The sequence below is a fragment of the Grammomys surdaster genome, unplaced genomic scaffold (genome assembly GCF_004785775.1).
Source record: "Grammomys surdaster isolate TR1022 unplaced genomic scaffold, NIH_TR_1.0 202, whole genome shotgun sequence".
Taxonomy (NCBI): domain Eukaryota; kingdom Metazoa; phylum Chordata; class Mammalia; order Rodentia; family Muridae; genus Grammomys; species Grammomys surdaster.
In genome coordinates this window covers 1,797,559-1,822,618 of record NW_021604647.1, presented here as the reverse complement: position 1 = coordinate 1,822,618, position 25,060 = coordinate 1,797,559, and the positions used below count along the sequence as shown (strand labels likewise).

Sequence of the window (25,060 nt, the reverse complement as noted above, 5' to 3'; positions counted from 1 at the left end):
GATGGGGAGACAATTTATACACTGTGCCAGAGACCTGGGATATGGAGAAACCCTAGAGAGATTACTAGGGCAACTCTAGCAGAAACTTATAGTAGTAGAGAATATGGATCCTGAAGTAGCACTTCCTATAGCCAGGCAGGAATTCCGGTGGAAGGACGATGACAGCAACCCACCCACAAAGCCTTCAACCCAAAATGTGTTCTGCCTATAAGGCATGCAGGATCAAAGATAGCACTGAAATGGAGGGAATGGACAACCAATAACTTCTCCAAAGCTGAGACCAGTCCCATGGGCAATAACCAATCTCTGACACAACTAATGATACTCTGTTAATACTTGCAAACAGGAATCTAGCATAGCTGTTCTCTGAAAGGTTTCACCCAGCATCCAACTTAAAGAGATGCAGAGGCTCATACCCTGTCAGGCCGTGGAAGAATGTCTTGATTCTTGGCTGGGCATGGGCCTTGAACACCAACTCCCCATTGGAGAAATGGCAGGTGTTCGGCCTTGCCCCCAGAATCCAGGCTCCTATATGTGGTCTACATCCCCATTAATCTGCACTTTGTAGACATGCTTGACTCAGAGTAGCTTCTCCCAGAGAGGCTTGCGTCACCATCTATACCTACAGGTAGAGGGCATGACTAACAGGCTTCAGCCTTAAGAGATTGCCATATTTATGAGTTAGCTAAAGGCCAAGAGGCAGAGCTAAATTAAGTTATTTCTTTTCCCAGACCCTCTTCCCCCTCCCTTATTTAAGCCAGCTCTCTCCTGGCTGAACTGGAGGGTACACATCCAGATCCAACTACCATGCCATGAACAATAAACTTCTTGGAACCCCCTTGGACCTTTGGACCTTCTCGTATCATTGGGGCCTGCAGTTACTGAAGCTTCCAGCCTTTGAAACATTGGACTTTCTTGTGTTTGTGGGACCCACCAGCATGGAAAGCCTCTGGGACTCTGCTGCCTCCCTTCCCATCTCCCACCCCACCCACTGCGGGTCATCACCTCACAGTTCCGGATTCCATCGTGCTTTTTTCCCACAATACCCAAGCATTAGATAAAGCTCAGGAGTCTTATGGCAGAGTTGGCATAAGGATGGAAGGACCTGTTGAGGACAGAGAATACACAGGAAGGCCAACAGAGTCAACTAACCTGGACTCTTGGAGCCTCTCAGAGACTGAGTCATCAACCAAAGAGTGAGTATGAGCTAATCCTATTCCCCCGGAATATACAGATGAGCAGATGAGCAGCTTGGTCTGCATGTGGGTCCCAAAAAATATGGAGCAGGGACTGTCCCTGAGCCTGTTACTTGTCAGCCTGTAGATCCTACAACCCATCTTGTCTGGCCACAGTTGCAGATGATACACCTATTTCTGCAGCTACTTGATGTGATAGGGTGGAAGGTGATGGTGAGGGTTCGATAGTGGAAGCATTGGGTGGGCAGAGTTTGTGGGAGTAGTAGGAATGTGTTGGTGGGTAGGTGACACCTAAAAGGCAGGTCTAGAGGGGATACTGTGAGGATATTGAGTTGTAGAGTAAACAAGCAAATACTTTTCAAAAAAATTGAAATGAGAAATGCACACTTGAAAAGCATTCTCAACAAATAGTGACAGTCAAGCTGGATGTCTACATGGAGAAATTGAAACAGATCTTTAGTTATCATCTTGCACAATGCTGAATCCAAATGGATCAGTGATCTCCAAATAAGGCCAGATACACTGAATCTTATAAAAGAGAAAATAGAGAGTGAATTTTAACTGATTAGCTCATGTTCACTCTTATAACACAGTCACTAAGAAGAACAATTAAAAAATAAAAAACCTCATAGAACTGAAAAATCTTTTGTATAGTCAAGGACATCATCTTATCAAAGCAGCAGGATACAGAGTGGAAAAATATTTTTATCAACTCCACGTCAAATAGACAACTAATACCTAGGTATGTAAGGAACTCAAGAGACATGACATGAAGCAAACAAATAACCCAATTAATCTCTATCTTATAAAAGGGAATAAAATACTTATAGGAGGCAGATGAATAGAGGGAATTCTGCAGAACACGGAACAGGGAGGTAAATGGGGAAGGGGATGGAAAGGGTCAGGATCAGTTGTGGGGAGATAAGAGAGAGCGCTAGAAGGCCAGAGGACTCATTTGCAGCTGGAAGGGCAAGGGGGATGTATCTCCAGAATTTACCAGAAACTTGGCAATGGGGATACACCCAGGAGTCAATGCACTTGACTTTAACTGAGACACACAGTAGTGCGAATATGGAACCTGAAGAGGCCACCTCTTTTAGGTGGAATATTTCCTCCAGTGGAGGAATAAGGACACCAATCCACCTACAAATCTCTCAACCCAAAATTTGTCCTTTCTAAAAGAAATCCAGGGACAAAGATGGAGCAGAGACTGGGAATGGACAACTAATAATTGACCAAATTTAAGATCCATCCTATGGACAAACAACAATCCCTGACACTATTAATGATTCTCTGTTATGTATGCATACAGGAACCTAAAATGACTGTCCTCTAAGAGGTTCTACCCAGCAACTAACTGAAAAGGAGGCCTACACCCACAGCCAAAATTTGAACAGAACTTAGAGGAGAAATTAGGGGCCCAAATGGGTTAGAAATTACACAAAAAGACCAACAGAGTCAGCTAATTACCCTCTGTTAGCGAGGATGCTCTTAACCTTGCAGAGACTTGATGCCCCATGGTAGGGAGATACCCAGTGAAACACTCACCTTCTCAGAGGAGAATGAGATGGGAAGATGGAGGAGGGAATGTGGGGGGAGAATGGAAGGGGCAGCAATCAGAATTTAAAATGAATAAATAAATCAATTAATTGGAAAATAGTATACAGATAATTCTAAAAAGAGAACTAAAAATTGATGAACATTTAAAAATATTCAAAATCCTTTCAGAGAAATACAAACCAACTACATGGAGATTTCATCTTATACTTCTCAGATGGCGAAAATCAATGAAGCAAGTGACTGTTTATTTTTATAACAACTTGATAAGTATGAAAATCTATCCACTGCTTGTGACCATGCAAAATTATAAGGCATTATGTAAATCAATGTGGTGGTTCACCAGAAAAACGGTAATTAATCTATCTTAGGATGGGCATAAACCACACTTGGTCATATACTCAAAAAACACTTCATCCTACAACAGAGGCAGTTATCCTATCATAATCATTGCTACTTTATCCATAATATCCAGAAAATAGAAATAATTTAGTTATCAGTCAACAGATGAATGGTTAAAAATATGTAATACATGTATACAATGGAATATAACTCATCATGAGAAAATGAAATGATGAAATTCTCAAATAAATGAATAGAACCAGGAAAACAAAATCCTGTGGGAGGTAAGGGAGGTAATTCAGACAAAGAAATACAAATATGTGATACTTTCACTTAAATATGTGTGTTATTTGTTAAATCATTGATAAGCAAGCTACAGTCTGTAAAACTGGATAGGTTGGGTACAGAGTAAGGGGCTTTTAGTAAAAGAAGTCTCTTTCTTAAAAGTGAAAACATGATGGGTAATTACAGACATATGAAAGGAGTTTTAAGCTGGTATGGAAACATTAAAGGAAGGAGGAGGGAAGAGAGGGTCAGAGAAAGAGTGGGTAAAGTTAGGTAAAACCAAAGGCCATTTCATGGATTGAATGAAAACTGCATACAACAAACATTCCCTAATTGATAGATAGATAATAGATAGATAGATAGATAGATAGATAGATGATAGATAGATAGATAGATAGATAGATAGATAGATGATAGGTAGATGATAGATATAGATAGATAAATAGATGATAGATAGATGATTGATAGATAGATGATAGATAGATAGATAGATAGATAGATAGATAGATAGATTATAGATAGATAGATGATAGATAGATAGATGGATAGATAATAGATAGATAGATAGATAGATAGATAGATAGATAGATGATAGATATTTAGATAGATAGATAGATAGATAGATAGATGATATATAGGTGATAGGTAGATGATAGATATAGATAGATAAATAGATGATAGATAGATAGATAATAGATAGATAGATAATAGATAGATAGATAGATAGATAGATAGATAGATAGAGGTATAGATATAGATGTAGATGTGTGTGTGTGCACATGCATGTATGTGTACATGCGCAAGTGAATGCATATGCATGTGTCTGTATGTGATCTAAATGAAATTGGATTAGTAAGGATAACAAAACCTCAAATTAACAGACTTTAAATGTCCAGTTCTAGGAATGAGTCACACATAATCAGCTTCTTGATCAAAAGAGTCTTTTGGAAAACTCCATATAACCCAGGTATTGCCAAAGCTACTGTTGGCTCTTCAAAAACTGACAGTAAGGCCATACTACTGAAGACAGCCCCTCTATAGCTTTTTGAGCAATAAGATCTGAAGTTTGTGCCTGCTGAGTGACTTAACCTAATGGGCTGATATTCATGGTACTCTGTAGAAATAATTATTAATTAGTCCCAAAGGTGTGGATTGCTACCCACTTCAATGATTAATGTTGCCAGATTTAAAATGCACACACACACACACACACACAGAGAGAGAGAGAGAGAGAGAGAGAGAGAGAGAGAGAGAGAGAGAGAGAGAGAGAGAGAGACTTTATATTTTAATATGCCTGAAACAGCACAATAGCTGGGCCACTACCTTCCCTTCATGCTGTTAATTCTGAGCTATTGCTTATTTACTCTAATTTCATATCTAAGCTCTTTAACTCTAATTAAACAGCCATTTGGGCAACATATTCTTGGCCCAGAGGCCAGGGCACTCTCCCTGCTTTACTACCCAATGACAGACTGTAACTTTTCTCCTTCCACATTCTCTGCCCTTTTGGACCCAAGCCAAGGAAATCCCAAAATTCTGCCACTGTCTGTTCTCTCCAACTAATCACTGTTGGCATCTTTATTTATCAATCACAACCAACTGAGTGCAGGTTCACAGTGCAGACACTCTCCTGCAAGCAGTTTTTTGGGGAAAATAATTAGCATTTGTAATACAAGCAGCTACAGTACTGGAAGATATTTAATGCATCACAAACTATTGTTTAATGTTTCAATAAAGCTAGGAAAAGCCCATAACCCAAACACTTTAAATTTAATTCCTTAAGCTGCAGTTCTGAAGTACAGTGTCCTACCTCTTTCCTCTACTGACTGACTGTTGCAGTCCTGTGGATGGGACTCCGGAGCTACTATTGTTTTCTTCAAATTCTGAGTCCCAACCATAGCCATGTAGCCAATGCCCTGCCATTTGCTTTCTAGCTCCCCACCAGCCTACCCTCAGTTGCCTCCAATTAGCCACTCTCATCTGAAGGGTGCACTATCCAGGGGTAGGTGAGGAAACAATCAGACAAAGAGTAACCTCACTGTGGATCTTTCCCATATCTCTCTCACTACAACTTTATCAGTTTCTTGGTGGTACTGTTTAACATGTCACCTGGCAGAATAGCAGCTGCACATGATTTTCCCAGGTTCTCAAGGTTGGAGTCAAATTCTACCTTACTCAATCCGATTGCAAACCCATAATCTCCATATTACCAGTGAAGGTGGGGGCTGACTTAAGTTCCTACCATGTCCCTGTGGAAGGTAGCCTTGCAGTGTGACTTAGGTTGGGATGAATTCCAAGTTTTTCCTCTGATTTTCATTTAGGTATACAAGCTTGAGTATAGGTCATTCCCAATCTTAAGAGAGACCCCAAGTTATATAACTGAGCTGTTGGTATTTGTTTAGAGAATTTTCAAGTTCATTTTATGGCATGAAAAAAAGAATCAAATGACTTGGAAAAACAAACCAACAACCTATGTAGGAGAAAATACCAGCTTTACTTCTTCAGGATGAGAGAAGCGTGGAAGTGTGTTAAGCACATGCTGGATTGGGTAATTTACAGTGACCCCATAAGTGCACCCTTTCCTCTTTCATTTCTTTGTTGACAGGTATCATCCAAGATCCTTGTGCCTTTAGCTATTTTCCCTTACAAATTTTCCAGGAAAAAAAAAAACCAAAGGGCTCTAGAAGGTTGCTTTTGCTTTCCTTGCCTACCTATGTTTCTTTAAACCTGCTTCAATTCCTTCCCTGGAAGAAATTGTCTTACCCTCCCAATATTTCTGATGGATGTTCATGCCTATTAGAGGGCAGTGCTGGGCTGGTCTTGAGATGACAGAGCACTTAGCAAGACCAAGTCATTCAGAAATCACTACTTCCTTCCACACACTTGCACAAGGATTGATGCCATGGAAGACTATTACCATAAAGCTACACTACGATCCTTCCAGTCTCTTGGTCACATAGGTCACATGAATAGTGAACTCACAACTAGACTTTATAATTCCTTAATTCCAAAGAAGCATCGGGCAGGAGAAATATGTTTTCCAACAAAAGAATGCTATATTTTCATGGACAGTATCTACATAGCATTGAGAAAAGACTCAGAAATTAAATAATATTGACATATTCTTCTCTATGGATAAGTTCTCCCAGCACTACATATCTTCACATTTTAGATAGAGGCTTCTCTTAGAATGCAAGTTGAAGATTTCACCAGCTATAGTTTCAACATTTCTTCAGAACTAATATGTAGAAAGCAGATGGTAATCAAACTATGTATTAACCATGTGTGTAGTCTCCTCTCTCTCTCTCTCTCTCTCTCTCTCTCTCTCTCTCTCTCTAGCGCTCTCTCTCTCTCTCTCTCTCTCGCTCTCGCTCTCTCGCTCTCTTGCTCTCTCGCTCTCTCACTTTGTGTGTGTGTGTGCGTGCGCGCATGTGTGTGTAAATAAATTGTTTTTAATATAAATGTAGCAGTAAATTAATCTGGCAACTGCATTTCTTTACCTTATGTTACTCTCCAATAACCACAAAGAGAAAGTAAGATGTATTTAAAACTGAATTTCAGTAGCTGATCAATTACGTGATCTATCTTTACTTTCTATGATAATGTGATTACTTTCTAGCCCCATCCCATGACACTTCCATATATTTAGTGATTTGTCTCTTTGGTCTTCAGGTGTATATCCATGATCTCTCCCCAGTCCCTTTCTTTATGGCTCCAAATCCTCCATCCTCTTGACTGAGCTGAATCTCCTGGCCTCTCTCTCTTTCCTCTTGTTGGTAGACTTCCCACACTATTCCATATTCTGCCCAGCCATTGAGAAATCAGCATTTATTGAAAGGCAGAGAATAAATGGGAATAACTCTTTAAACACTTGAGACTTGATATTCTTTTATAAGCATTATATTGCCAAGTCTGAATTGTAGAAAGATATGAGGACAGAGAAATCAGCACTTGAATAGCACAAACTTTATACAACGTAGAAGAACATATACCTGTCTTTGTGTGTGTGCATGAGTGTGTGTACATGCATGTGTGTGCATACATGCACGTGTGTCCAAGCATTCCTTTGTGAGTGCTTTGGGGCAGTGTGTGCACTTCTTTTTCAATATGCAGAATCTTAAACCATAAATATTTATTCTCTGTTTCTGCTCAGAAAATAAAAGGGATTTATTGTTTGTCCTATGGTACTTTGATTGCAAAGGACAGCCTAGAGAAATATCAGAGATACCTCCAGAATCCAAATACTGTATGTTATTTATAACACTTTGTTAATTCATTACCTACTTTGAAGTTGATAAGTTTTGATTGGTAACATGTGTAAATGCTATTTCTTACGTGGCTATATTTTCCAGTTTTCAGAATTAGAAGTTTCTAATTTCACTCACTTTAATTATCTACTCTTCATTTAAGTGTTAGGCTGTAATTTTGTATAAAAAACAAATTTAATCTGAAGCAACAGTGGATTCATCTTTAATATACATAATACAGTATAATAGAATGTGCATCTTAGTTGGGACTCTAAATCAAAAATGACAAAATAAAGTTTAAATGCAAACCGTTTAAATGCAAAAGTTTAAACTTGCAATCAATTCACAGTTGAGAAATGAAAAAGAATTAATAGTATTCTCATTTATACAGTATTATAGACCAATCTTTTAGTGTAATTTCTGCCAGGTATAGAATGAACTTTCTTTTTCTCCCAAATCTTTTTTGACTCTCACTGATACCTTTTTCATTTTTTGCCAGTAGTTTCAGTATATGAAACTACTTGATTCTCTTAAAAATAATTTTTTAAATTATGTGTATTATTTGTCTGTGAGTGTGTGTGAGTGAGTGTGTGTGTGTGTGTGTGTGTGTGTGTGTGTGTGTGTTTGCTAGCACATAAAGCAGACTGGGTCTGAAGAGACCAGAAAAGGACATCCAATCATCTCAAGCTATAATTACAGCAGGTTCTGAGCTGTCTGAGATGGATACTAATAACCAAATTCATATCCTCTGTAGAAACAGCAAGCACTAACTGCTGAGATGAACTCTCAAATCAAATAATCTAATAAATTCTTATCTCAAAGTTATCAAAATTATAGCCTCTAGACTCCCATAGTAAGATGAGTGTATGCCTCTCAAACCAAGCATTGGTTGTCTATGTAAAAATAAAATGGGTCACACACTGCTTTATTTGGTATTTATAAAACTATGTTGCAGGATAATTAATTTTCAGTCAGAATACTGATAAGGGATATGCAATTTCCTAACTGGTCTCACTGTTATCAGACGGGGACCTAGTATTCATATACCAGACAACAGGACATAGTTGCATTAGGGTGTAATGGCTAAGAACTTCCGGTATGCCCCCAGTCCTCTGCTCTCACGCCTCGAATTGTGTTAACAACTTCAGCTTTCTGAGCTCTCCCCACTGAGAGCCTGTGAGAGGGGCACAGGTGGGGGAGGGGGGGCTGGGCAACCTGGAGACTGTCTGCCAAGAGTCAAAATTTCAGAATTGTGTACACAGGCAGGTCCTGGACAACCTGGAAACTATCAGCCAGAAGTCCCATTCAGATGTGTATGCACAGGCTGGGGCTGTGTCTCGGTTGTTAAGAGTGTGTGCCTGACATGCACCAAGCCCTAGATTTGATCCCCAGCAGCCCATAAAACCAGGCACGGTTGTACATACCGAAATTTCAACACTGGAGGTGCAGACAGAAGGATTAAACGTTCAAAGTCATCCTCAGCTACATGGTGAGCTTTCAGCCAGCCTGATGGAGAGAAAAAAAGTGTGTGTGCATACAAACTACTCAGTTTGCAACATGTAAGGGAGCCACAGTGGTGAGGTTACTGCAGCCCACGTTCCTGGTTCATTCTGGTCCTCAAGGGAGAATTCTCAGAGGACAACACAAGACCTACCTCTCTGCTCACTAAGCATTTTGTTTATAAAATAGTAATGACCAAGGCTTGTTCTGAGGAACAATACTGTGTCCAGAAGGAATTTTCCAATAGAATTGGGGAGGGGGATTGGGTTTGGATTTGGGTTTAGTTTTTGTTTTGTTTTTTAAGAGGTGTCAAGACTTTAAACCTGACCATCCCCAAAACAGTTAGGTGATATCATCAGAGAAAGGCACTTAGTGGCAGTGACCCATGTAAAACTCCATCCTGGTGCCCACAGTCTCGGGTGCAGGTCCTTAGCTGCTGGCTTCAAGCTTGAGTCACCCAGTCACAGAGAAGGCACTGCTAAGCCTCATCTAGCTAACAAGGTATTGTTGTGTTTGGGATTCGGATGACCTCATGTCTACAAATTGTAGGTCTGGGGTGTGGATCATCCTTCTGAGACACTGTGACACGCAGGCTCATTAGGAGCCTTCTCCACATTTGCTGAAAGGAAAGGCAGTTCAATAATGGGTACTTTCTTACAGGCTCCTCCCCAGGAGCTACTCTGAGAGGAGTGACTCTGTTGAAAAGCTTATCGAATGTTTACAAGTATCCCTTCCCATGTGAAAATAGAAAATTGCTTCCTTGTCTCCGGCTCCCCCATACTGTAATTATGGGGCCAGTGTGAGTGCAGTTTAGATCAGTGAAGCAGGAGGCTTGGGCTCTGGGTTCAAATACAAGGCTTCACCTGATGCCTATCATGAAAGGGGTGCTTAAGGATTTTGAAGAGAGACAAGCACAGAGGCAGGCCAGCAGAAAGCCTTGGCTTGGTGTTTGGTCAATGGTGGTGTACAGCCCTGTGAGATCACTGTGGGCTCCGTTAATGTTTTTTGGGTTTTGTTTTGGTTTTGGTTTTGGTTTTTTGAGATAGAGTTTCTCTGTAGACCAGGACTTGCCTCAAACTCAGAGATCTCCCTGCCTCTACCTCCTTAGTGTTGGGATTAACAGCATGTATGACCACTGTCCTACCTCTGCTGTTTCCCATTCATTTTCATGTTTTTATGGCCTGCCACTGGGTGGAGACCACATTCTCCTTTTATGTAATTTCACAATTTCACAGTCAGATCCAGGCTGAAACAAAGGAGTAGTTTATACATCCACAGGAAGAGAGTATTTGCATAGAGCCAGCATATACTTAGAATTCCAGAGTCATGTAAGAAGGGCTGCCTAGCTATAGCTTGTCCATTATATTAGGAAGTAAAATTTGGGTGCTTTTACCATGGGCTCCACTATTCCTTGTCTTCCTTTGTCACTTAACAGGTGAATGGGTTTATAGAATTATTGGACAATAATTATTTGTTGCTTGGGATATTTGGCTTCTAGTTTTCACTGTGGATGGAGTGGCCATATTCTAACTGTTTTTATTATTATTATTTTCTTCTTATAGTGTCATGTGCCCAGTTTGTGTTTACTCAGCCAAACTCTGTATCTATGTCTCCAGGAAGCACAGTCAATGTGTCTTGCAAACGCAGCACTAGTAACATTGGAAACAACTATGTGCACTGGTACCAGCACACATAGCACATGGGAAGATCCCCCACCCTTATGATTTGTGAAGATGATAAGAGACCATCTGGAGTTCCTGATAGGTTTTCTGGCTCCATTGACAGATCTTCAAACTCAGCCTTTCTGACAATCAATACTGTGGAGGATGAAGATGAGGCTGACTACTACTGTCAATCTTATAGTAGTGGCATTAGTCACAGTGATGTGAACCATAGAGGAAGTAAGACAAAATCTCCCCAGAACACCAGATGTAAAATCAATTGCAAAAAAACCAAACAAACAAAAAAAAACTATTGTTGTTTCATGTCTTCATTAAAAGTGCTGCTACTGGGGTTTCCAAGTCATACAGTCCTCTAGGATCACTGTAAGGTTTCACTTTCTATCCACTTATGGATGACTGACCTCTTTTTACATTTGCGTTCAAAACATGGGAAATAAATGGTTAAAATCAGGAATTTTAAAATGCAATATTACTGACAATTTGTGTCATACTTCTTGAGGTGTTTAGCATCATCTCTGACCAGGAATCACTTGTGTATTATTATGATATCTTTCCATTATGGAATCATTAACTCCCTATAGTTTTGAATGTATTTGTAATATGAGAAACAGCACACCTGGACAAAGCAACTATGACAATAAATAAAGTATTAAGGAGACCATGGCTTTGATGCTTACTTGAGCGACTGTGATCCTAGTCCCTACCAAAATGGGGCTGTGTGTCAGGATGGAATTAATGGCCACTCCTGTGTCTATGTGCCTGGATACTAAGGCAAGCCTTGTGACTTGGAACTGAATGACAGTGTTTCTTATACCTGCACTAATGAGGCTGCATGCAGCTAAGGCTTGGCATTATGCTAGGTTAGAAAAGGCCACTGGTGAAGACAGCCTCAACTGGAGTTCACAACCCAAAATTGAAGGGGTCATAATAGGAAGTTGAGCCTTGGCACCATGAAGAGAGGCTATAAGAGGTATTGGTAAAGTCTAGTTGCAGCAGAAGACCCTAGCATATTAGAGATGCCTGTGCAGTAGAATGATAACCAAGAACAGCAGATACAGTAGAGTAGAGTCAACAAAAGCCTAGAATTGTACAGAAGTCAAAGCTGGAGAAGTGACCCAAGCCATTTTGAGGAACCCAGAAGATCCTGTGTGGATCCCAGACATTGGAAAAGGTAGCTGTGAAGCTGAAATTGTCATGGAGACCCCAAGATGTTAGAGATGCCAGAGCCATGAGATACTTGCTGAGGAAAGCTGCTAACAGGGAGTGGCACACTCTCAAGAGAAAAAAAGTATGTTGGAATCATCAAAGCAGAAAGAAGTTGAAAATCTGAAGAGCCTTTTGACATTAGACATGGAGATGCAGAATAGGCTTTTGGTTTTCTATAGTTTGGTATTTGTTCGCTGTGTACATGCTGGGGTTTTGGAGGTATGTGATTTGCTTTTTTGACAGTTAAGTGGTTATATGAATCTCAGAAGAGATTTTGAACTTTAGACTTTTAAAATTGTTTGAGATTGTTATAGCCTTTGGGGACTTTTGAAGTTGGACTACACATATTTTGCATTGTGCTATGGGTAGATAGGGCCGTGAGAGATTCATGTGTTTGAATAAGCCTATGGAGGCCAGGGAGTAAAATGTGGTAGTTCAAATGTGGTTGGCCCAGGGAGGGACACTATTAAAAATGTTGCCTTGCTGGAAGAAGTTTGCTACTGTGGGGGTGGGCTTTTAGATCATCCTCCAATTACCTGGAAGCCACTCTCCTGCACGTCTTAGAATCAAGATATAGACTTTTCAGCTCTTCCAGATCCATCACTGAGGGACTAACATATTTCCCACCTTAATAATAATAGACTGAACCTCTCAACCTGTAAGCCATCCCCAGTTAAAAGTTGTCCTTTATAGGAGCTGCGTAGGTCATGGTGTCTCTTCATAACAATGGAATCCCAAACTAAGACAGGGCAATTACCCTGACTGTGTTGCCTGCCTGTGAATCTCAACTGGTCTGACTTGTCTGGCCTTGGTGTAGAATATGTGCCTAGTGCTGCAATGACTGTCCCCAACACTTAAGCAAAACAGTAGCACTGAATTCAAGTGTCTATTTTGGTGATAGGGTCATATTCTAATGAGGACAAAGACTGGATTATGCGACTCTATAGAAGACCCAACTGAGGACTACAGTGTAATATTAAAGCTGCCCTCGTATATATGTAAATATTAAAATCTACATATGGTGGCTATGCAAATGTACTATAGCTCATTCATTCCATGAACTATCCTTAATCTCTAAAGCTCTGAAGGGCATAGCACTGTAATAATGAAAGATAACAAATAATGCTCAGTAAAAGAGGCAAAGAAAATTAAAAACTCTGTATTATTAAGAATTCTGTCTACACTCTTGGCTCCAAGCACTGGTTCCTTCAGGTCTGCACATGAGCACTGAGCAGATCCTGGCTGCAGCTATGCACTCAATCTCACAAAACACAGAGGAGACTGGTCTCCTAGGAGCTCTAACCCCTGCAGTATCTTAGGTAAGGAGACAGCAACACCCACTCCAAACAGGGAGTAACTGGGACTCACTGGGGCCCAGGAATTCACTCCTGTCCTGGAACACTGGTTTCTTCTGGTCTGTGCCCGAGTGCTGAGCATATCTTGGGCCTCAGCTCTAACCCCAGCACCAACACCCACTCCAAACAGTTCTGATACAACCAAGATAACAGGAAAGACAGGCTCCAGTCAGAGACAGTGCAGGTAGCACTAAGGAGATCCAGATGGTGAAAGGCAAGTGCAAGAACATAAGCAGCAGCAACCCAGGGTACTTGGCATCATCAGAATCTAGTTCTCCCACATTAGAAAGTCCTGAATTCCCCAAATGACAAGAAAAGCAAGATTTAGATTTAAAATGACTTCTAATAATGATGATAGAGGACTTTAAGAAAGACATAAATAACATCCTCAAAGAAATTGAGGAGAACACAGGTAAACAGGTAGAATCCCTTAAAGAGGAAACACAAAAATTCCTTAAAGAATTACAAGAAAACACAACCAAACAGGTAAAGGAAATGATCAAAACCATAAAAATGAAAGTAGAAACAATAAAGAAATCACAAAGGGAGACTACCCTGGAGATAGAAAACCTGGGAAAGAAATCAGGAGTCATAGACACAAGCATCACCAACAGAATAAAAGAGATAGAAGGAAGAATTTCATGTGCAGAAGATAACATAAAAAATATTGACACAACTGTAAAAGAAAATGCAAAATGCAAAAAGTTTTAACCCAAAGCATCCAGGAAGTCCAGGACACAATGAGGAGACCAAACCTAAGGATAATAGGTATAGAAGAGAGTGAAGATTCACAAATTAAAGGGACAATAAATATCTTCAACAAAATTAGAGAAGAAAACTTGCCTAACCTAAAGGACAAGATGCTCATAAACATACAAGAAGCCTACATAAGGCCAAATAAAATAGACCAGAAAAGAAATACCTCCCATCACATAATGATCAAACACCAAATGCACAAAACAAAGAAAGAATATTAAACGCAGTAAGGGAAAAAGGCCAAGTGACATATAAAGGCAGACCTATCAGAATTACACCAGAATTCTCACCAGATACTTTAAAAGCAAGAAGATCCTGGACATATTTCATACAGACCATAAGGCCAGCCCAGGCTACTATACCCAGCAAAACTCTCAATTACCATATATGTAGAAACCAAGACATGCCATGACAAATCCATATTTACACAATATCTTTCCACAAATCCAGCACTACAAAAGATAATAGCGGGAAAGCTCCAATACAAGGAGGGAAATTATATTCTAGAAAGAGCAAGAAAGTAATCCTCTTCCAACTAATTCATAAGAAAATAACTACACAAATAATGCCAACACTAATAACAAGAATAACAGGAAGCAACAATCTCCTCTCCTTAATATCTCTTAACATCAGTGGACTCAATTCCCCAATAAAAAGACATAGACTAACGGACTGGATACATAAATAGGACCCAGCATTTCACTGCATACAGGAAACACACCTCAGTGATAAAGACAAACACTACCTTAGAGTAAAAGGCTGGAAAACAATTTTTCTAGCAAATGGTCATAAGAAACAAGCTGGAGTAGCCATTCTAATATCGAATAAGATTGACTTTCAACTTAAAGCTATCAAAAAGGATAAGGAAGAAAATTTCATACTTGTTAAAGGAAAAGTCAACCAAGATGAAATCTCAATTCTGAACATCTATGCCCCAAATGCAAGAGCACCCCCTTTCATAAAAGAAACCTTACTAAAGCACAAAGCACACATTGCACCTCACACAATAATAGTGGGAGACTTCAACACCCAACTTTCAGCAATGGACAGATCATGGAAACAGAAACTAAACAGAGATACAGTGAAGCTAACAGAAGTTATGAACCAAATGGATTTAACAGATAGGTATACAACATTTCATCTTAATAAAAAGAATATACCTTTTTCTCAGCATCTCATGGTGTCTTCTCCAAAACAGATCATATAATTGGTCACAAAACAGGCCTCAACAGATACAAAAATAAAATCAAATAATCCCATGCATCCTATCAGATCACCATGGACTAAGGCTGGTCTTCAATAACAACAAAAACCATGGAAAGTCCACATTCACATGGAAACTGAACAACACCCTACTCATTGATAATCTGGTGAGGGAAGAAATAAAGAAAGAAATTAAACACTTTTTAGAATTTAATGAAAATGAAGACCAGTCATACCAAAACTTATGGGACACAATGAGTGCAGGGCTAAGAGGAAAACTCATAGCTCTAAGTGCTTACAAAAAGAAACTGGAGAGAGCATACACTAGCAGCTTGACAACACACCTGAAACCTCTAGAACAAAAGAAGCAAACACACCCAAGAGGAGTAGATGGCAGGAAATAATCAAACTCAGGGCTGAAATCAACCAAGTAGAAACAAAAAGAACTCTACAAAGAGTCAATAAAACCAGGAGCTGGTTCTTTGAGAAAATCAACAAGATAGATAAACCCTTAGCCAGACTAATCACAGGGCAGAGAGTCAGTATCCAAATTAATAAAATCAGAACTGAAAAGGGTGACATAACAACAGAAACTGAGGAAATTCAAAAAATCATCAGATCCTACCACAAAAGCCTATACTCAACAAAATTGGAAAATCTGTATGAAATGAATAATTTTCAAGACAAATATCAGCTACCAATGTTAAATCAGGAGGAGATAAACCATCTAAACAGTCCCATAACCATGAAAGAAATAGAAGTAGTCATTAAAAGTCTCCCCACCAGAAACGTCTGGGACCAGATGGTTTTAGTGCAGAGTTCTATCAGGCCTTCAAAGAAGATTTCATACCAAATTCTCTATAAACTGTTCCACAAAATAGAATCATAGCAAACACTATCCAACTCATTCTATGAAGCCACAATTACACTCATACCTAAACTACACAAAGACCCAACAAAAAAAGAGAACTTCAAACTAATCTCCCTTATAAATATTGATGCAAAAATACTCAATAAAATTCTCACAAAGAAAATCCAAAAACACATCATAACAATTATCCATCATAATCAAGTAGGCTTTATCCCAGGAATGCAGGGTTGCTTCAATATATGGAAATCCATCAATGAAATAGAATATATAAACAAATTCAAAGAAAAAATCACATGATCATATCACTAGATGATGAGAAAGCATTTGACAAAATTCAACACCCCTTCATTATAAAAGTCTTGGAAAGATCAGGAATCCAAGGCCCATACCTAAACATAGTAAAAGCAATATACAGCAAACCAGTAGCCAACATCAAACTAAATGGAGAGAAACTTGAAGCAATCCCACTAAAATTAGGGACTAGACAAGGCTGCCTACCCTCTTCCTGCCTATTCAATATAGTACTCAAAGTCCTAGCCAGAGCAATTGGGCAACAAAAGAAGGACAAAGGGATATAAATGGGAAAGAAAGAAGTCAAACTTTCACTACTCTTGGATGATATGATAATATACTTAAGTGACACCAAAACTTCCACCAGAGAACTCATAAACCTGATAAAAAAAATTTAGCAAGGTGGCTGGCTATAAGATTAACTCAAACAAATCAGTAGCCTTCCTCTACTCAAAAGATAAACAGCCTTAGAAAGAAATTAAGGAAACTACACTGTTTACAATAGTCACAAATAATATAAAATACCTTGGTGTGAATCTAATCAAGTAAGTAAAAGATCCGTATGACAAGAACTTCAAGTCCCTGAAGAAAGAAATCAAAGAATATCACAGAAGATGGAAAGATCTCCCATGCTCATGGATTAGAAGGATAAATATAGTAAAAATGGCTATCCTGCCAAGAGCAAGCTACAGATTTAATGCAATCCCCATCAAAATTCCAAATCAATTCTACACAGAGATAGAAAGAGCAATCCTCAAATTCATTTGGAATAACAAAATAACCAGGATAGCGAAAGCTATTCTCAACAATAAAAAAACTTCTGGGGGAAATCACCATCCCTGACTTTAAGCTGTACTACAAAGCGATAGTGATAAAAACTGCATGATATTAGAATAGAGACAGGCAGGAGGATCAATGAAATGGACTAGAAGACCCAGAAATGAACCTCCATACCTATGGTCACTTGATCTTTGACAAAGGAGCTAAAACCATTGAGTGGAAAAAAAGACAGCATTTTCAACAAATGGTGATGGATGAGCTGGAGATCAGCATGTAGAAGAACGCAATTTGATCCATACTCATCTCCTTGTACAAAGCTCCAGTCCAAGTGGATCAAGAACCTCCACATAAAACCAGCTACACTGAAACTAATAGAAGAGAAAATGGGGAAAAGCCTCGAACACATGGGCACAGGGGAAAGTTCCTGAACAGAACACCAATGGCTTATGCTCTAAGATCAAGAATTAACAAATGGGACCTCATAAAACTGCAAAGCTTCTGTAAAGCAAAGGACATGGTAAATAGGACAAAGTGGCAACAAACAGATTAGGAAAAGATCTTTACCAATCCTACATCTGATAGAGGGCTAATATCCAATGTAAACAAAGAAGTCAAGAAATTAAACTGTAGACAATCAAATAACCCTATTTAAAGTGGTGTACAGAGCTAAACAAAGAATTCTCAACTGAGAAAATTCAAATGGCTGAGAAGCAGATGCTGACGAGGATGTGGAGAAATAGGTATACTCCTCCATTGCTGGTGCTATTGTAAGCTGGTACAACCACTATGGAAAGCAGTCTGGTGGTTCCTCAGAAAATTGAACACAGCATTACCTGAGGACCCAGCTATACCACTCCTGGGCATATACCCAAAGGATGTTTCAACATACAACAGGGACACATGCTCCACTATGTTCATAGCAGCCTTATTTATAGTAGCCAGAAGCTGGAAAGAACCCAGATGTCCTTCAACAGAGGAATGGATACAGAAAATGTGGTACATTTACACAATGGAGTACTACTCAGCTATTAAAAACATTGAGTTCATGAAATTCTTAGGCAAGTGGATGGAACTGGGAAATGTCATCCTGAGTGAGGTAACCCAATCACAAAAGAACACACATGGTATCCACTCACTGATAAGTGGATATTAGCTCAAAAGCTCATAATACCTAAGATACAATGCACAGACCACATGAAGCTCAAGAAGAAGAAGGAAGACCAAAGTGTGGGTGCTTTGGTCCTTCTTAGAAGGAGTATCAAAATACTGAACCAGAGCTCCCAGGGTCTAAACCTCCAGCCTGAGAACACAAACGGAGGGACTCATGGCTCCACCTGTATAGGTCGCTGAAGGTGGCCTTGTTAGGTATCAGTGGAAGTGGAGGGCCTTGGTCCCTGAAAGTTTGGATTCCTTAGTGTTGGGGAATTTGAGAGCAGGGAGGTGGGAATGGGTGGATGGTGGGAGCACACCCTCATAGAAGTAGGAGGAGGGGGGATGGGATAAGGGATTTGGGGAGGGAGGGAGAGGGGATAACATTGAAAGGTAAATAAATAAAATATCCAATTTGAAAAAAAAAACAGATAATGGGTCTGGCAATTGTAGTCAAGCAGCCGAGACATTTTGTCAACAATTTATTACTGGGATTTCGTATAATCCTCAAGGATGTACCTTTATTGTGGAAGAGGCTCATGAAAATTTAAAAAGATTTGTGAAACATACTACTACTGAGACAAAGAATGATGCTGACCTGTGAGCTAGCTGAGTGACCTGACAAGGGTTACTGGATAGCTGTATTGAACATATGTTCCTGACCCACCTTTACTTGACTATATCCGAGATGGGACAAGCTGCCTTGCCTCAAGTTTTTAGACCTTGTGGGATAGAGAACCAAAAAGAGAAATTATAACATCTCTTGTATTTTTCTTAAAGGTGATCAGCTATTAGGACTCAATCATGTACTGGTCTAGAAATCAATCCAATATGGGAAATGACAGTCTACTTTTGGAAGACTGGATCTGGACTTTGTCAGAGACATATTTGGAAGTTAGCTGTACCTCACTATGGTGTTACTATAGCAAGAGATGAAGTTGGGACTGGATCTGGATTTCAAACAAGGGTTAGTGCATATTTTAAGGCTCTTTGAATTGTCAAGCTAAAATTGGTTTTGTTTCTTCTAAAGTATTTATTGTAAGTTGCATTGACTGTATCATTTCCAATTGTGTTAGTGTGTTGAACCCTGGCATGTCTGTTATTGGGGATGGCAGTGATAATAGAAAAAGATATTTTAAAAACTCAGTAAATTTTACTCATATTCTTATTGATTATAATAAGTGAATAAAAACAACTATTTGGAAGAGATGGATTACTTACACAATTTTAACAATTTTTCAGTTTCTTGTAATTTTCCATTTTCTGTATTATTAAACTGCCAATTTTGGCATGGTTATGGCAGGGAAGAGTGAAGAGGTTTCCTCCCTGGAAGGGAGTCAGCAAATCATTGCTACATTGGCAATGATTACTGTGGGCATGAGGCTGGTCTCTGTGTGTGTGTGTGTGTGTGTGTGTGTGTGTGTGTGTGTGTGTGTGTGTTTACTACTTTGTCAAGAGTAATTAGCATCATGAGAATTTTTTCAAATTATGCTATAAAGAGCCTGATACTAAGATTTTACACAAACATGTGAACTAATGAGATAGTATAAAGGAACCAGAAATAAAATATTTGCTTAATTTTCACAAAGAAAAAAAACCTTGGTGTGAAAATAGCCTAATTGCTGCTTCCCAAAGTGAGTCTGTACTTGGCAGATGATGAAATTTGATTTATATCCTTCACCTTTTACAAAAATAAACTCAAAATGGATCAAAAACTTAAATTCAAACTCTAAAATACAGAACTTTCTAGAAGAAACACAGGTGATGTCCTTGAAAATATAAAAATGGGCAAGAAACTTTTATAGAGAACACCAATAGCACAGGGGCTAACCTTAAATATTGTTAGATGCATACTTCAAAACAAAAAGTATCTGTGAAACAAGGGAAAGAGTCAGCAGAGAAAACATCCCACACAATAGGAGAAAAATATTTACCAGCTACAACTTAGAAAAGACTAACATTCAAGAGTTTACAATGATTTGAAGACATTAAATAGCACTGAAATCAAACTGCCAATCAGCAACTAAGCAAATGAGATGTGTTGAGAGTTATGAAAAACAGAAACATGAACTATCAATAACTGTTTCTTAAAGTGTTCAGTATTCCTAGTCATTGGAAAATTCAATATGAAATTTGCTTTGAGATATAACTCACCCACTCAGAATGGCTGCTGTCAATGAATGTTGGAGAGAATGTGGAGAAAAGGGAACCCTTGCTGCTGAGTATACAAATTCATTAAGATATGGTGGAAATTGGTTTAGAGATTTTGCAGAACAAAAAAAAAAAAGAAGAAAAATAGAACAACAATATGGTGCAGGTATTTTACTTCTAGGCAAATTCCCAGAGAACTCCATACCATACCAGAGAGATATTTGCATCCCATGTTTACTACACTTTTATTCACAGTAGGAAAATAAATACTGGAATCAACATAGTTTTGCATCAATACATGAATGGAATGGGAAAAATCTTGTAAATACACACACTGTTTAGCTTTAAATAAAAATTAAGTTTAAAATCTTGTATAAAAATTGGTGGTCTTAGAATGTACAATATTAGTCAAAGATTCACCACCTCATAGTTTTTCTCACATGCAGAATCTAGCCAATGATGTGTGGATTTAAACACATACAGATTCAGTACATCATTAAGAAAAGTGAATAAGAAAAGTTAAATGCTAAGTGTACAGAGAAGTGAGAGGACAGTATTCAAGTAGTGGACATGAGTTATGAAACAGGGCATAAATCAAAATGTTTTTCTGTTCTAACTCTGTCATTGAAATTTTAGTTTAGATAGTTGATAGGTACGTAAAATACATTTGATATTGAAAGAGACTTTATTGAAGGTTCCTATTCTGATGTATATAAGTTCGTTGAGTTTGTATCTTATCAAATAAAGAAGGAAATCTGCTTTTCATCCACAAGTATTTCATTTGTGAGCAAGCATATAGAGCCTGGCTGGAGGCTGTGTGGTCTTTCCTTCTGTTATTTAGGTTTATGCTATGAAAAAGAGGTAAGTTTGTGTGATCTAGCTTCTTCAGCAAGGAATCTGAAGTAAATGATAGAATTTATATATAAATAAAAGACTAAAAGTTGGTCTGCATGAGATGAGCTAGCAGAGAGAAATTCATTTGAGGTCTTTTTTTTTTTTTTTAGCAAACTTTGAGCTGTCTAGAGATCTGTTTTGGAGAGCAAACACATCTTTTACAATTTCTTCTAACAGCTATCCACAGAAATCTGTCTGAAGCATTAACACAACTCTTTTAGAATGTTTTCTGACAACTACCAAGAGAGAACTGCTTGAAGACCTAGAACAGCTCTTTTAGAATTTATTCTGGCTTGCTTATTTTGAGCAGAAAACACAAGAATTACTTTCAGATAATCCAAGAATTTTTTTTCTGGCAGATTTTTTTTTACTTTGATCAGGAAACTGATGAGCTCTCCAGAAAGCTTTTAGAATTTTTTTCTATCATGAGAGAGCTACCTCTAGCTGGGAGCTGTTTCTAGAGAGAGCTACTTCAGGCAGAAAGCTATCTTCAGCAGACTACAAAACCAGAAGCTATCTACAGATAGCTGTGTAGGGAGAAATATTAATCAGATTACAAGGCTGTAAGCTTGGCACCATAATCTGACTTCAAATCATCACTTTTGCAGCTTCCATATGTACCATCTCTCAGAACACCTCTCCAAGCTGAGACTCGTTCTTAGCAATTGAACATTACTTTATATAGTTTCCTTTCCTTGCATCTGTCTTATCTCTCTGATACGGATAGCAAGTTCTTAATAAGAAGAGCAAGGAAAGCACTAAGAATAACGTGAGGGAATACTGGAATGAGTGGAAGTAGTTATGTAAAATATGTCAATAATTATGTGAAAGAATGTCTTCTGCTGCAATCAAGACAGTTAAGAATAAGGGGAAAGATCAATACATGCTTGTATAGCTTTTCTAATAGCCAGAATGTGTGGCTTGTGTACCACGAGCAGTTGTTACTTCTTCCTGTCTTCTTATCTCTAGGGACTAGACAGAGTGAGTACATGTTCCCTAAGCACACAACAACCACTTCCATTGTTTGAACTTGTGACAGGACACTCCAACTCTCCACTTTCATTCCTCTATACACCAATTGCAAAAATCCCTCCTCCTCTTTGGAAGTGCAAGATATGATTTTCCCTACTAAGATCCTGGCTGGGAAAGTCACCCTATATCAGACAAATTTCCACAACTTAGAGCCCTTCACAGTGCTGAAAAATATAAGAATTCTGTAGACCATCATTAAGCATACATTCACCACACCTTTGATTTTATTGGGCAGGAACCATGCAGTAAAGGACCTTCATCTCTACAGTTCTGTCTCTCTACAATGATTTCTATCACACTGGAAGGTACAACGTATATTGTCTTAAATTCTCTGTTTATAACCTTGGTTCATGCTCACTGCAGTTGTACTCATTCCACAGTCATACCTAGTTCTCGACCCATTCAACTGTTTTAGTTCCAAAGACTTTCCTTGCCTCTACATTGTTTCTTTCCTTCTCTACTCTTTCTTCTCTTTAGCTCTCTATCATCTAATGAACTAAAATACCTAATACAGTCCCCCTTCTCAAAGATGGATCCTTTATAAACCTTTTGATTGGTTCCCCTAGTGACTCTAACAGTGCCTGAGTATCATTTGTCTTCTGATCCTTCGTATCATAAACAATTTGACAGCAATCTGGATTTCTATCATAGAACAAAGTAGAAAAATTATATATATATTACATTTTCTCTTTCCTTGGATTCTATTGCCAATGGATGGTGTCCTCTAAGGGTTTATTCAAATATAACCAGACAGTGGAGCTGCAACCTTTGCTTGATTAACAAAGAACACTCTTCTCTGAGTCTTCCTGTTCTGCTTCCATGCTGATCCTAAACTGATATTTATTTATTTATTCATTTATTTATTTATTTATTCATATTTCATGGCTGTCTTTTTTCCTACTGTTTTTAATCTTTCATTTGCTATATATCTGTTTAGATTCATGATTTCTTCTTGTTTTAAATCAGGCCTGAGCTCCTATATAGTGGGTTAGCCAGATAATGCTTGTATTCTAATGCTAATTTGAACCTCCAAAACTGCTTTTCCTATACACTAGAGTCCAGACATAGATGCTACCTGAGTGAATCTACCACCAGTTAATTGTGATTCATAAATAAAGATGCCAATAGACAAAACTTGGGCAGAAGAAACTTAGGTGGAGTTGAGGTTTCAAGGCTTGCAGAAAGAGGACCATGTGGAGAAGAAGGAAAGAGAAGAAGCTTCCATGGGGTAAAAGATAAGGTTCATGAGAGAAAAGGAGAAATGGCCATGGGTTAGAAGAGAAGAGTATGTGGCCCTAAAGGCTGCCGAGTTATAGCTAAGAGCAGCACAGATGTAACATATTAACTAATAACTTGGGGCTATCCATAGAAAAATAGATTCTAACAACATGGAGTGTAGGTGGTTGCCCAGCTGTGGTGCTGTTTAAAGGTTATTGAAAATATAAAGGCTATGTGTGTTTTTCTTCTGGGAACTCAATGACCAGAGTAGGTTAGAAACCCCAGGCTAGGATTTTAAATATTTAGTAATACATCTCTGTTTAAGGGAGGTTCTTATACTAAGGTCTTGTTCCCCAATTGGTTCTTGATTTGTCAGTAAAGATAGCCAGGAGGCCAATTGCTGGGCAGAAGGTACTGGCTGGACTTCCTGGTCCTAGGCAAAAAAGGAGGTGCATGGAAGGAGAGAGAGTTTTGGGTGCCATTCTTTAGAGGAAGAAGATTGCAGAAATCATGTAAGGCCTAGGTGAGCTAGGGCCTACAGCCTCTGCTAGAGGCATATGGCCAAGAATGCTTGGTAGGGCCTAGGTAGCACTAACCACTAAGATTACAGCAGGTGGAGAAATGGAGATAATAAATTGGTAAGGGCACACTTTTTCCAGTGGGGAGGTATCTATGCCCAGCAATTGTGTCTAGAAGACAAGTTGTAAAGTGATAAGCTGTGTGTGTGTGTACATGTGTGTGTGTGCGTGTGTGTGTGTTTTATTAGTGGATTTTATTAGTGATCACTTCCTGGAGCTTAAGGAGTATAGAAATGGCAGCCAGAGGGGCTGGTAGCAGTCCTTCCCAGGAAAAGACAGTAGTGATTTAAAACTAGACACAACACCCCTGAGTATAATTAACCTCCATGCCTGGTCAGCTGAGCAAATTTTTGGAAAAAAGTACTTATGTTAGAAAACTGTTCATAATATAAATATAGTAGAAAACTGTTGTAACAGTGGTTAGATTTGCATGGTACTTGGAGAGATTGTAGAAAATAGGCCTACATTGCTTCTATTGCCAGTCAACCAAATGGGACTAGCATTCCTTGATGCCTCTGCATACCTGCTATACTGGGATGATGGTATTATAGACAATCACACCATTTCCACCTATTGCCCAGGTAGGGTATGATGGAAGGGGATGTCTCAGCAGGCCCATGCCGAGGCATCTCTTCCCCTTGAGGGACCAGCCACACACTGGTATAGCATAGAACAGACTTTATTAAGGGCATGGGGAGGGGAGCCAGGAGGGTAGTAGAGGCAGAGAGAGAGAGAGAGAGAGAGAGAGAGAGAGAGAGAGAGAGAGA

General features: G+C 38.9%; 1 gene segment (V, D, J or C); it reads left to right on the top strand.

Moving 5' to 3' along the window:
• Positions 1 to 25,060, top strand: part of LOC114623790 — a 542,876-nt gene that overhangs the window by 116,668 nt on the left and 401,148 nt on the right.